We start from the raw sequence: 14,616 nt of genomic DNA on the forward strand, positions 1-14,616 counted from the left end.
GAGACTTTAAATTTCAGTCTCATTCTACTATACTGAGATATATATCAACTCTTTAATCTCGGTAAGCATCATAATTAGATGCTTAAGTCAATTTGTTGGAAAATGCACAATTACCTCTTAGCATTCAAATATATTGTGCTTCTCCTTTACCAACACTACACATTCTATAAGGTCATAAATAGTAAGTACTACGTATAATATCAATATTCCTATCGAGTATGATATTGTGTTCTTAAAGTACTTATGAATTGCATAATCATAATTTGTTCATTATTGACATTCTTTGTGGCCACATTAATCCATATCTTATTTTTCTTTGAACTAAGTGTTTGTGTTAATCCAAATTGGAGATTCTCCGGTCTCCTATTTCTTTATGGATTTTCATAGTCACAATTTTTTGCTTAAATTTGGATTAATTGAATGTCAGATATTGTAGAACATTTATTGATTTTGACTAAAAGTAATTATTCTCTTAATAGGCTATCCCTATAAGCTAGTAATTACTTGACCTATGTGGATATTCTATGACTTTTATAAAATCAAAAACTCATTGGCAGAACCACTAACGACAGACTTATATATATTTGATTAAGTCTTCTATATTTTGGGTTAGTGGGAGTTTGTTGTAGCATTTTAGATGCATGGACCTTTATTGGATTACAAATTCTTAATTTTATAATGTTAATCCATATTATTCTATGTGAAATTTGAGGTTTAGCATGTATGATTTTGTTTGCCCTATCGGATTCAATTTCTGCACTGTTTAAATCTTATGTTTCTTATACTTTAGATTATTATATGTGAAATTCAAGGTGTATGGTGTATGATTTTGTTTGCCCTATCGGATTCAATTTCTGCACTGTTTATATCTTGTGTTTCTTATACTTTAGATGACATGTTTTATTATATTTGATAAATTTCTACCACTATTCTTATGTTATATTTTAAAGACTAATTAAAGTAATCCAAGTGGGAGATTGTTGAATATTTTGGATTTACTTTAATTATTTATTTAAAATATAATTAAAAGTGTATAATATCAAATACAATTACTTGTCATATTATATTTAATTATTTAAATATATATCATTGAGCTTTATGTTGAACGGGTCGTGATGGGTTGGGTCGTTCTTTATTCTGCCTATTGAGAAGGTCCCTGCCTCCACTGATGAGTATATATTCTAGCCATCCCATTAAGCTAGAGAACACTGTACAAACATAACACGCATTAGGACTCATCAGTGAGAGGTAGAAGCATCGTCTCAACCCTCTCTTAGTTTCAGTCAAAGAAGGATTCATCCGCTGCCATTCAAGGTACACAATTCCTTTCTTTGATCTATTTAATTAAAGTAGATATGCTATAATCATGTATCTGTGATCTAAGGCTAATTTCAAATCCTTCATTACCCCCCAACACTGCTTGTTCAAATGGTTTCCCCTTTGTGACTTCTACCCCGTCCTTCCTCCTATCTTGAGACTCCATCAATAGCATATGACCTTTTGTATGATTCGCACCCTTAACCCTTTCGAACCTAGCAATTTTGCCCTTGACTTGTAAGTTCCAAACCATATTTCTTCAATCTTCCTTAGCAATTTCTATGAATCCATAACTTCAACAAAATGAACACTTCCCCTACTCTCTAGTATTTGGCAAACGTTTTCCACAAAATTAATATTTTGATGTTATGGAAAATTTGAGAAGTATAGCATGTCGGTTTCACAGTTTTGGTAGTTTTGTGGTTAGTTAAGTGGTTAGCTACTTTACTATGTAATCTAAATTAAAATGGTTGATAACAAATCTTATCATCACATTGCATAAGTTGTTTCTCATAAGCTCAAAAATAAGTCAATCCAAACGGCTCCTAAAACTATTATTTTTTACTTATAAAAAAAAATCTGCAGAAAGAAAAGCTAAAAGAGTGAATATTTGTATACCTTGTTTTGCGTAGTTTCAGTGGATATGATCAAGTTTTATGAACAATCTTCTTCTTTCTCCAATCTACACAAAGAATCATGTAATGTTTAATGAAATTGAAGTTATGCAATAGACACCAAGGTTTTAAATAAAGGTCCGTTACCGCGAAAACGGCCGCGACAAAAAGGTATCGGGGCCTAGCGTTACCGTTTTTCACCGTTTTTATATGGTGAAAAAAAATCACGCTGAAACGCCGTTACGGCCGCGACGAAACACCGATACAGCCGCAAAAAAACGCAATACGGACGCGACAAAATGCTAATAGATAGAGATTTCTATTTTTTCCAATAGAAATGCATAAAAATCACATTTTTAATACAAATATGAACATAAATTATAAAGTGTTATATCTTTTTAACTCTTTCCAAGTTCAAAACTTTACATTTATCTGATATTTAAGTTGTTATACATATATCATAGTACAAATAATTTTAATAAGATTTGTGCGATATTGTGATTTATTCACACCGCGACGACCGTATTACACAACGCAACAGCCGTAACAGCCGAAATCGCGAAATCCTTGACGCGACCGCGACCGTGACCGCTATTTAAAACCTTGATAGACACTATTTGATCATATCATTTGTATTCTTCTTGTTCTTTCTTTTTCACACACACAAAGAAAACTCACATTGCATGAAGCCTTCAACTCACTTCTCCTTTTCTAACTCCTCCTGCTGCTGCTGCGAGCAAAGAAGTTGGGGGCTATTTCAGCATTTGATTTGGATTTGAACCCATACGATTGCGAGAGAATGAGAGTTAGTGAGAGTACTGTGAATGTTTAAGTGACACCAATCGCTACATCAACCTTTGGTGTTCTGATTTTAACCTCCATGAAAGCGTCGTTTTGATTTTGGCTCAACCACCAGTCGATTACCTTCTTCCGAAGCGTTGAGGTTTCAACGGTGGCTATGGATTTGTGAGCTAGGCTGCGATGGACACGTGTGAAGAAGAAATTGGTTGCGGCAATGGGTTTCAACTATGGGGTTTGGTAGTTGCAGTGGCGGGAGGGAGGGAGGGAGGGAGGGAGGGAGGGAGAGTGATAGGAAGTTGGCAACGATGGACGGTGATGATTGATGGAGAGGTGTTTGTTGAGGAATGATTGAACGATATGGAAAGGAACATCGGTGGTCCACAAATAAGAAGAAATGGATAACTTTCGGATATTAAATGGATGGACAGCTATTAACTGATTTTCTTAGTTGTGGATAAATGAATAATTTTGACACTCCTATCTGCAATAGTTTAAAGACCTATCTATTCGCACGAGTCTATGAACTTTTAATTGATATTTGAATTTTTTATTGTATAAAATTTATATAAAATTAAATATTTAAAAATTCTTTATATAATATTGTTAAAATATAATTGGAATTATTCTGTTAATTATTATTTATTTTTTTGACTTAGTTTTAATTATTTCTTGTTAACTTATTTATTTAATTTTTTCTGCTTCAGTGACAAATATAATTTTTTCTGTTTCGGTGACAAAATTGTGACTTTTAAGTTTAGTTTTTACATAATTTTTATTATACTTTTAATCCTTTAAAAATTATCGTACACTTAATTTTAGTCTTTACTAATAATAAGTCAACGTTTATTTTTAAATTTTTTTTTTACAGTTATATTTAGAATATCATAAAAAGTTCCCCACCAAAAACAAGTTCAAAATTTAATTTCTAGGTCATGATTTATGTTAAAAAAATTATATTCTAATAAATGAACTTTATATGATATTTGTAACACCCCGTTTTTCAAAGCATAAAAAGGGGTATTTTTTTTTTAATCAACACGCTTAAATAAAATGGCGCGCGTGAACGCCCGCAGCTATCTCAGCAATTCGTCATTCAATAGAAAATAAATATAACATCAACACATTATATTACAGGGCTTCCTCGAAGCAAAGTGTGTACCTGAATAATTTACATACAACGGATATATCAAGTTCATCAACCAAAAAGACACGAGTCATGAACCGAATATATCACAAGGCCCAACGGCACTAACATGTCTGAGTATAATGTATAAAACATACAGTCATCCCAAAATATAACCTAGGCCCTAAGCCTACCAAAATGTAGCCTAACAAGCGCTACTCTCTACACTCCGGGATAGTCCACGAAGTCCTCGCCGTCCACACGACCTACGGTCTCAGATGGCGCTCCATCGTCTGGGGGTGGGAGGAGCCCGCGATATGGCATGCAAAATAAGGGTCACCAACTGGAAACAAGTAATAAAATACCGAATACACATACCAGAATAGAAAGCGGTAATCACTTATCACATCCTCACACCAAGAAGAATAAATAAAGTGCACAATACCCTAATGCAAGACCTCTAATGAATGGTTGTGGCACAATCACCCAGATCGAATGCCACATGCATGAATTCCGGAAAAAGGTGGATTACACCCGGCACAATCACCCAGATCAAATGCCAACTCAATTGGTGGATACTCCGGAGTACAATCACCCAGATCAAATACCGACTCCATTAACGGCGGTACAATCACCCAGATCAAATACCGTCTCCGTTAAAGGCGGAAGTATCACCCGGTACAATCACCCAGATCAAATACCGACAATGTTTGCATGAGCATACGTCCCTACATATACTAATGCAACAAACATACACATATTCATAACCACATGTCAACACATATATTTCCCACATATACGTAAGACAAATAACATCGAAAACAACCAAGCACACAAGCATGGAACCACAACAAGCATAACCACAAGCATACCCTAATGCTATTGACGGAAATAAAAAGGTGCCCTTACCTCGGCGAAGCTTCCAATTACAAACGATTCCGAGTTATGCAACAATTCGTGCGCCCTAAAATAGTGGAGCGTACAATCCATAAGTCATGCCCAAAGTATTATAATGAAACTAAACCTATCAACAAAGGTCTAGAGGCATCTAAGGCACTTCCTAACACTCTCGGATATTATATTCGAGTCCTCCCCATGGTGATTAAAAATTCCCGAAGTTAAATACACTATTTTTCACAAAACAAACACATTTTCGTTTTCAAGCATACCATTGCTCTCTATGGTTTTAAACTTCAAAGGACACTTTCACACACTACCAAAACACTTGAAAACAACCTAAAAATTTTACGAAAATGTCTCGACAAAATAATCGAGTTTTTCTTGCGTCGCAAGTTTCAAGTTTTTCTTTCCAAATACAATCCTATAATCATACTTTTACACACCTAAGATCATTCATCAAAAACATGATCATTTTTTCAACATTGTGGACTTAGAAAATTTTTGGAAATCCTCCCATTTTTTCCTTTTAGGGGCTGCCCCCAAAAACCAAAATCACACTTCCGCTCAAAATTTTTCGCTTCCGAGAGCTTGGTAATATCCCATAATACCCCCGAGTCACTAATCCAAGCACCCAAAAATTTTCCGGGCAAAGCCTCTAATTACGACATTTTCAATTTTTGGTTCTTTGAGACACATCCCACACCAAAACCATTTTTACCCCATTTTTACCCAAATCTTTTTGCATGGTAATTCGCCCTATGCCACAATCGTGCCTCCCCCAAAGCCTTAACAATTTTTGAAAACTCCTCCTCACTTTTCAAAATTTTCCTCATGACAAAAGTTTTGAAAACTAGGCCAACACTCAAATTTTTTTACAATGTCACATCCTAGCAATCCTCTATTAGTTCACAAAGCCATTAAATTGATCAATTGAACCACTTAGCATCAAAACAAAAGTTTCTAAGAAAATATGTTCATTATGCCTCAAGAACACACACCAAAAAATTATTTTTCTTGTATCACCAAACCAAGACCATAATCCAATATCCATTTTGCCACAAAGCTCAAATACAACCTCAAAAATAAAAGCACAACAAAATTTCACAAAGTTATGACCATTTCAAAATTATTTCTTCAAAACCTAACAAAATTTTGTGAAACTTTCAATCACCATGAGAATCCAAACTTTCCAAGCTTAAACAAGCTTATATACTAATCCTAAACACTTCCCTAAAACCACAATCAACCAAAACTAACATCCTAGAAAATTCTCAAGAATCAAGCTCAAGAACAATTTCTAAAACTAGGAGAATTGGAGCAACAAAGGTAAGGAATTGGTTAGTTACCTTATGAGTAGTGATATCCTTGCAAGTTCCTTGATACAACAAGACAATTCCTAGCTTGAATGGGTGAGAAATGAAAAATCAATGAAGCTTTGTGTGAGAGGGAGAGAAGGACGGTTTGTGAGAGAAGAGAAGGAGAGGTTTCACAATTTTTTTCTAAGTCCCAAAAGTCTACCAAACAAAACCTATGACAAGTGGTCTTGCTCCACCATGACCACTTGATCAAAAGCACTTTCCCTTGGCCAATCCTAGCCCTCCAATTCCCTTACACAAATATCTAGATATTTCTAACACACCCCACAACCTTCGCGCGCCGCGACGAGCAAAATTCGTAAAAACCGAAAACTTACGGAACGAACGTCCGTCTCAAAATATTTCCAAAACTTATCGCCGAATCTTTTTTCCGCGACTGTAATTTTCTTCTACGCTCTCGAAAATTAATCTCAGGACATATCCTAACTCGCGCAGATATATAAACCTTCTATCTAAAATTTTACTGAATTCCGAAACCGTAAAATTTTACGACAGCGGGTAAAATATTGCCCGTTTTCTCGAAAACTAGAACAACTCGAAAAATGGATCTCTAAAGTCGCAGGAACAACCTCATCCATAAAAGAAGACTAATGAAATCAACCTCATGCTATTCCGACACTCGAGCGCGAAACAAGCACGATTTCTGCGAAACCGCCTCTTACGGAAACGATCATAACTTGAGTTCCGATTGTCCAATTGAGACGCACCAATAATTGTTGGAAAGCTAACGACGAGATCTACAACTTTCATGTTGACCATAAAAACCAAATAAAAACGCAAAGGGGGCAAAAGGCACATATACGTTCAGACTTCACACAAAACAGTTTTTCTAACAGTTCAAATTCAGTTTTATGCATTTGTCTTTATTAAAACAAAATTGATTTTAACAACTTCTAAAAAAACAATAGTGAGCTTTGGGTAAGGGGAAGCTCATCATACACCATCCTTACATAAATTGAATTATTGTTGAAAACTTACACGATAGATTGGGGGAAAACTAAGAACTATCATGCATGTTTCATGTTCATCAAAATCATCATTATAACGAACATTAGGAGTATACCAGGTACTTAATACTCCAATTTACCATTTGTTTCTAACCTAAGGTTTACAATTAGTTCTTAATTTGGCCAAACTTAAAAGATAGGCTAACCTAAAGGAACCCACCTGTGAATTTCCAGCAGGTCCAAGCTATTCTTTACACCTTTATGCATCCGTTTGAGCGGCTCAAGCATGCCAAACCCGATGCCAAAAATTCTGTAATTCTACAGCATCAGGACCCTATCTTAAAACACATCTCCATGCCTCATTACTAACCCAAAACCTATGAAGGAGGTACTCAAACTTTAGGGAGTTTCGTCTGAATTCTGAAACTTTAACCATTGTTCAAATTTGGGTCACAGAGTGAATGTTATGACAGAAATACTAGTGATAGGTCCATACGAATTTATGCAGAATTTCTTTACCATGTACCTTGGTTATCAATCCCTTCACTTTGGTTGTTTCTTCCAAACCCACACCTTGAATCTTGCTCTTAAGCTTCCATTTTTGTATCCAACAATCCTTGATTTGATAATTACACATACAAGCCCCAAAATTGAAGGAACCAAAACCTAGCCAAAGTAAAAAGGGTTGGTTCGGCAGAGGGAAAAGAAAAGAGGAACAAAGACTGAAATTAATTCTTTGTGGGTTCACCATAGGTGATTTAGAACAAGCAAAACACACATGCAAGGCTCCAACGTACATAAATGATAAAAACCTTATTTTAAATGTCCTAATTGATTACCAACAAGTTTAGAAAATGTTTGTAATTACTAATCATGATTCTAACATTATGTACACCTAAAATCCTTAATATGAGTATCTAGAACTTAGAATTTAGTGATCTTCAACCCTTTAGCTATGTGTATCAATAGATATGGTACTCACATGGGAATTGTAGATAGTTTTCCTGGCGATCAACAGATAAGTATAGAATTAGAAGGGACTTATAAGTATAATTAGTTTCATGATTGCTATGAAACTAAGAAAAGTTAGATAACAATATACAGTTGATCATATGAAATCAGTTATGGGCCTTGTGCCATATATCATGTATGGAATTATTAGTGGGCTTTGGACCACATATATGAATAAAATGTTTAAGTTATGATCCTAGTGATACCAGAGACTACCTGATATAGGAGTTGGATAATCTGGTTGGGTTCCCAAAGGGAATTCCACATGAAGACAAGATGAGTCGAGGAGTCGTGTCCTAGCCCTCGATAGGGAATTTGACCGACTAGGTAGACCTCCTGAGCCTAACTCACCTCAGGTTGTCTATATAAAATGAACTTAGATAATTATTGTGTGATACACTTTATTATATGTTATGGAATGATATATGAATGTGATAATGCTTACAAGATGATCAACTAACAGCCAAGATTCCCCTATGACTACTGACACCCTAGGTGTAGTAGGAACTCACTGAAGCTTAGAGTCTCAACCCGCGCCCTTTATTTTTTTCAGATAAACAGGTTAAACAAGACAGGGGTAAGAAGGAAGCTGATGATCAAGGCTGAGCTTGGATTATCTAAAAATATTAATATTAGTTTCCTTCCTTGTGTTTAGTATTAATTGGTTTAGATCCCCTTAGATGCATTTCCGCCGTGATGTATTCGTTTACTACGTTGTACTCATTGTACCTTGTAAATGGAAAAATCACCAATATATGAAAAGAAGATACCTATAAAATTCCAAATTTGCCACTTTTTCATTTTTTGACACATAATTAATTTTGGGTTATTTTGTGTCTTTATAAAAAATAGTTAGTAGAAAAATGCTAAAAAAATTCTCAGTCAGCGAGATTTGAACCCTTAACCTTTTAATTACACTTCTTATTGCATTTACCACAAAACTCCACTTTATTTGTTACTTCTCCCACGATTTTTTTCTTTTTATCTGAAAATCCAATATTTTTATATGTAACACAAATTCAAATTACCCCACTTTATAAAAATTCAATTTTTTTATTAAATAAAAATCAATTATTAACTGAGCATCGATATATCCTACACACCATCATTTTCAAGGGTATTTTGTGTAATAACTAATTTCAATATTTTAATATTTTTCTTTAGGTGGTTACTTCCATTTTAATATTTTAATATTTTGTGTCATATATTTATACTCATATATTAATACGACAACCTAATTTTTGTGTTATTTATGTATGACCTATGTCTTTTACTCAAATTAATAAGTTGGTCCGTTCTTTTATAATATCTGCGGGACCTATATTTATACTCATATATGAAAGAAAAAAAATTTACGGGACTATATTCATACTCATATATATATATATATATATATATATATATATATATATATATATATATATATATATATATATATATATATATATATATTTAATACAGGGACCTAAGAAAATAAGATACATGTGAAAATCTCATGTTACCTCTACTTAATAATTTGACACATCATCACTTTCATGTGTATTTTGTGTCATATTTGAAAGTAGTAAATAATTTCAATATTTTGAAATTTTTCTTGAGGTGATTAGTTCCATTTTAATATTTTACTCCTTCCGTTTTTTATAAATGTTCAGTTAGAATGATAAAACTAAATTAAGAAAGTGGATTTTTGCACATTATCTTCCTATTATACCCTCATCTTAATTCACCAATAAATTCTATTTTTTGCACTCTTTCAAATAAATTTATTTTTATACAAAAATAAACTGGTAACAAATTCTGTTTAAATATGAATATAACAAGGAAGAAACAAACTTTCTATCGTAAAAAAAAGAACAAAATTTCTTTTTTAAAAAAATCTTTAGTTTTTCAAATATATATATATATATATATATATAAAATTATTGAAAAAGATAATAATAATAATAATAATAATAATAGACAAATGGTATAATTGACAAATCGTATCCTTAAAACACAAACTAGGCAGTTAATTAGAAACGTTAAATTTGATGAAACTGGACACTTATAAAAAAACGGGGGGAGTAATATTTTGTGTAATCAATACATTGACCGTTTTTTTGAAATAGATTGACCATCAATACCATCAACAAAATCTATATTTATACTTATATATTAATATGAAAATCTACTATTTTTTGCGACTCTCACGGAACTTGTGTTTTTACTAATATATTATGTTATCTATTTTTTTTTAATAATTTTACGGGTTATATTCATATTAATACGGAAACCATTTTTTGTTATTTCCACGGCCATTATATTTTTAATCATATATTAATAAAGTTATTTATTTTTTTTATTTATAATTTTACGTATTATACTCATATATTTATACGGGGACATAATCTTTTGTGTGAATTTTACGGGACCTATGATTTTCCTCTTATTAATAAGGTTTCATGATCTTTAATAATTTATGTAGGACCTAAATTTATACTCAGATATTAATGCGAGAACTTATATTTTTTTTCTGATTTTTACGAGACTTATATTTTTAATCATATATTAATAAAATTGTCATTCTTTCATAATTTCTGCATTACATATATTTATGATCATATATTAATACAAATATCTAATTTTTTGTGTAATTTCTGCGGGGCCTATGTTTTTACTCTTATTACTGAAGTTTTCAATTTTTTACTATTTTTTTAGACCTATATTTATAATTATATATTAATACGAGATCCTAATCTTTTGTGTGATTTCTAGGGACCTATATGTTTTTTTTTTGGTACATGGGGACCTATGTGTTTTACTCATAGTAATAAGTTTGTCCGTTCTTTTATAACATCCACAGGACCTATATTTAAACTCATATATTAATATGGAAACTTTTTTGTTTGTGTGATTTCTACGGGACTTATACTTTTAATTATATATTAATTAAGTTGTTTGTAACAAAAATAAAATAAAAATTAAGTTGTCTATTTTTTTTACAATTTTACTGGTTATACTCATATTTAATACGATGACCTAATTATTTTGATGATTGTTGCGAGACCTATATTTTCACTAACATATTAATATGATTGCCTATTTTTTAATAATTTTTACGGGACTATATTTATACTCATATATTAATACATGGACATAAGTTTTTTTGTGATTTTTCAACACCTATATTTTTACTAATATATTAATAAGGTAGCCTATTTTTTTTCTTCATAATTTTTACATTATCTATATTAATACGGAGACCTAAGGTTTTTTGGTGATGGTCTTACCATTGTTTTTTTTCTATTTTTTTTTACCAAATATTATATCATTTCTATTTTTTTATATTTTAGTCTACTTTCCAATAAATTTCATCTTACCAAGTGAGGAGCGGCAGCGCCGCGACTCCCGTGCGGACTCACGGGTGTCCTGCTAGTTTATTATGTAATTTTAATGTATCCAGATTCAATTATGTATGTTTCGACCAAATATTCTAGATAAATTTTGTTGGGATGTTACAATCCATGCACAAATTTGTGCACCACAAAGGTCAATTTGTTTTTAACCATTAGATCAACTAAAGAGCAATTTTTTATCATGGTCTGTCAGTATCAAATCTAACACCCACCATCTACAAACATATCTTCTTCCTTGCGCCACCACATTGATGCCGATCCACAACCTCCAGTAGCATTTTTCAAATTTGAATTAATAATTTTTCTTACAATTCCAGAAAAATCAAATAGGGAAAACTAGAAAAATCCCTCCCGTCATCAACTTCCAGTCACTCAACCTCCACCTTGAATCCTCCTGAGGGACAATAATTTTGATGAATTTTTCTTGAAAAATCAAGAGAGACAATAACCATTGTTGGTGTAAACGTCGACTTAAAATTTATAACAAATATAAAGTTTGCAACAGATATAGGAATGTTGAATATATTCAGATCTCGAAGAATCCGAATCTAAATGCGGATCTCAAATACAAAAATGTCGATTAGGTGTTAGATCTGAAATTTGTTAATTTTATTTAGTTTTTGTTGTTGTCCTTTTTCATGATTTGGGTGGTGTTAATCATAGTGATGGACCATTGACATGGAGTATTGAATTGGGTAATTTTCTTATCAAGTGTTCATTTCACTGGTTATGCAATCTACTGTAGGAGGAGCATGATAAGCTTGACTGAAACTGCAAAATCCAACCGTTGATCTAGTTTTGTGTTGGTGCACAACTTTAATATTTGTGCATGCTAAATGCCACCATTAAGTAGTAGTAATAACTTGTGGGGACTAGAATGAATCAAGCAAATTCAATAAACTAAATAGGAGAATTTGACTAACTTGATTATATATATACAGTACAGGTTATAGGCTTTGGCTAACATGGAAGACTTTAAAAGTCTTTCATGGTGCACAAGTTGCTCATATTATTATATCGAATATGAATTTTATAAAATCGATTGTTGGATTGAAAGTTTATATCATTTAGATCATCCATATTTTTTTTAAAAAAAGAATCAGAAATAATTTGATATGTTATTGAGACCAATTAAGATTAATTGTACACAATAAAAACCCATAAACCGTTAATTTTGATGGGTCTAAATAACATATCAAATTATTTTCAATTTTTTTTTTAAAAATTATGAATGATCTATACGATATAAACTTTCAATCTAACAGTCGATTTTTTAAAATTTGTATTCGTTATAATAATATGGGCAACTTGTGTACCATGGAAGACTTAGGGATGGCAATATGACCCATACCCAGTGGGCACCCACAAAAATTACCCATAACGGGTAGGGTAAAAACCCGCATTTTGGGTACAGGCACGGGTATGGGTAATTACCCGAAAAAATGAACGGGTATGGGTGCGGGTACCTTAGTACCCACCCCGCCTCATACCCACCTAATGTATATATATTTATTTTATATATATATTTTTATATAGTAAGATATGTATATCAATTTTAAAAAATACAATAACTATTAAACTATTACACATTTTTAATAAAAATATTTATTTATAATATAATACAAACACAATGTGAATATGTTAACAAAGAAATGAACTTTAACATGAGATTTGTAAAGTTTTTGTTTATAATTTTCATGACTCGACATTAAAATTTTTTTTTAAAAATTAATTATATTAAAACAATATGATATTTTATAATCGATCGATTTATTTTTAGCAAAAATGCGGGTAACGGGTACGGGTACTTAGGTACCCATAGGGTATGAGGACGGAGACAAAGGTTGTTACCCACGCGGGTATGGGGTTGGGTACGAGTATTTTTTCAAACTACGGGTATGGGGATGAGTACTATAGTACCCTACCCATACCCTACCCATTGTCATCCCTAGAAAGACTTGATGAAGTCTTCCATGTTAGAATTTGCCCAAGTTATAATCAATTGACATGGTGTTAAATTAAATTTGACACCAAATCATATCCCTTATTTCATTTAATCTAATGGCCATAATTATTCAATTATATGTAACACTTCAAAAATAAATTTTATACATTTATATTATCGATTATTTATACTAAATAATTAAGCCAACCATTTAACGATAATATGATACAAATGAGCCCCAATAAAATTTATCAACAATGCCATAGACAACGTAATGCACATTGTTGTAGTTTTTAAGGGTTTCAAAAATAAATAATCTTACATTAATCTATATATATATATATATATATATATATATATATATATGGTATTTTGACACCAAATCTTAACTGACTACTTATTTTTTTATTTTTTTTATTTTTTTATTTTTGAAAATTTGGTATCCGAACGGACCGACTACTTATTTTGATCTAAAGACTTAGATTTTTTAACTGTTTCCATTATTTCTCTCTTACTCGCTCATGTGTCCCTTCATTATTTTATTATTTTATTTTATTTACGAGAGAAAGATCAGTGGTATAATTTCAATTGAGGAAAGGATTTTTGTAAGGTTTAATTAGTAAAATGATCCCTTAAAGATATTTTTGGTTTCATATTGATCCCTTAAAGAAAAAAATGTCTGAATTGGTCCCTTAAAGACTTCTTCGTTAAACATTTTGGTCCTTTCCGTCCATTTTTACCATAAACCGTTAAATTGTGTACAGGTGGCACTATTGCTGTGTATGGTGAGTCAATATACTTAGTGGTACACCATAAACCTTAATAATATTTTAGTTTTATCCGTTTGATATTTTTGACAAAACTAAAACCATTGGATCTTATTGGTCTATTATATCTAATTGTGAACCACCAACATATGATATTTTTTCTTTTTATTCATCTTCTTCCTCAAACCCAGATCTTGCATTTATTTTTTTCTTCCATTGATCTGAAGAGAAAAAATATTCTGGATCTGAAAAAGAAAATAAAAATGAAGATTTCAATAAGAATAAAAAGCAAATAATATGTCTACAAACATAAAAATGTCATAAAAATATTGTTCCTCAGAAATGTCATAAAAAATGAAGATTCATCGAGTCCGTAACAAAAAATATGTCTCTTAAGTATGAACATATTCTTGAGTTCAA

General features: G+C 31.8%; 1 long non-coding RNA gene across 1 annotated transcript; it reads right to left on the minus strand.

Annotated features, from left to right (window-relative positions):
* Positions 1–4,093: 4,093 nt before the first annotated feature.
* On the minus strand, positions 4,094–6,882 carry LOC123883621. Its single transcript, XR_006800333.1, has 3 exons — positions 6,102–6,882; positions 4,765–4,819; positions 4,094–4,148 (listed from the first exon to the last, which is right to left on the minus strand). It is a non-coding gene; the product is annotated as an uncharacterized LOC123883621 (long non-coding RNA).
* Positions 6,883–14,616: the final 7,734 nt, after the last annotated feature.

Source organism: Trifolium pratense, linkage group LG5 (assembly GCF_020283565.1).
Source record: "Trifolium pratense cultivar HEN17-A07 linkage group LG5, ARS_RC_1.1, whole genome shotgun sequence".
Lineage (NCBI taxonomy): Eukaryota > Viridiplantae > Streptophyta > Magnoliopsida > Fabales > Fabaceae > Trifolium > Trifolium pratense.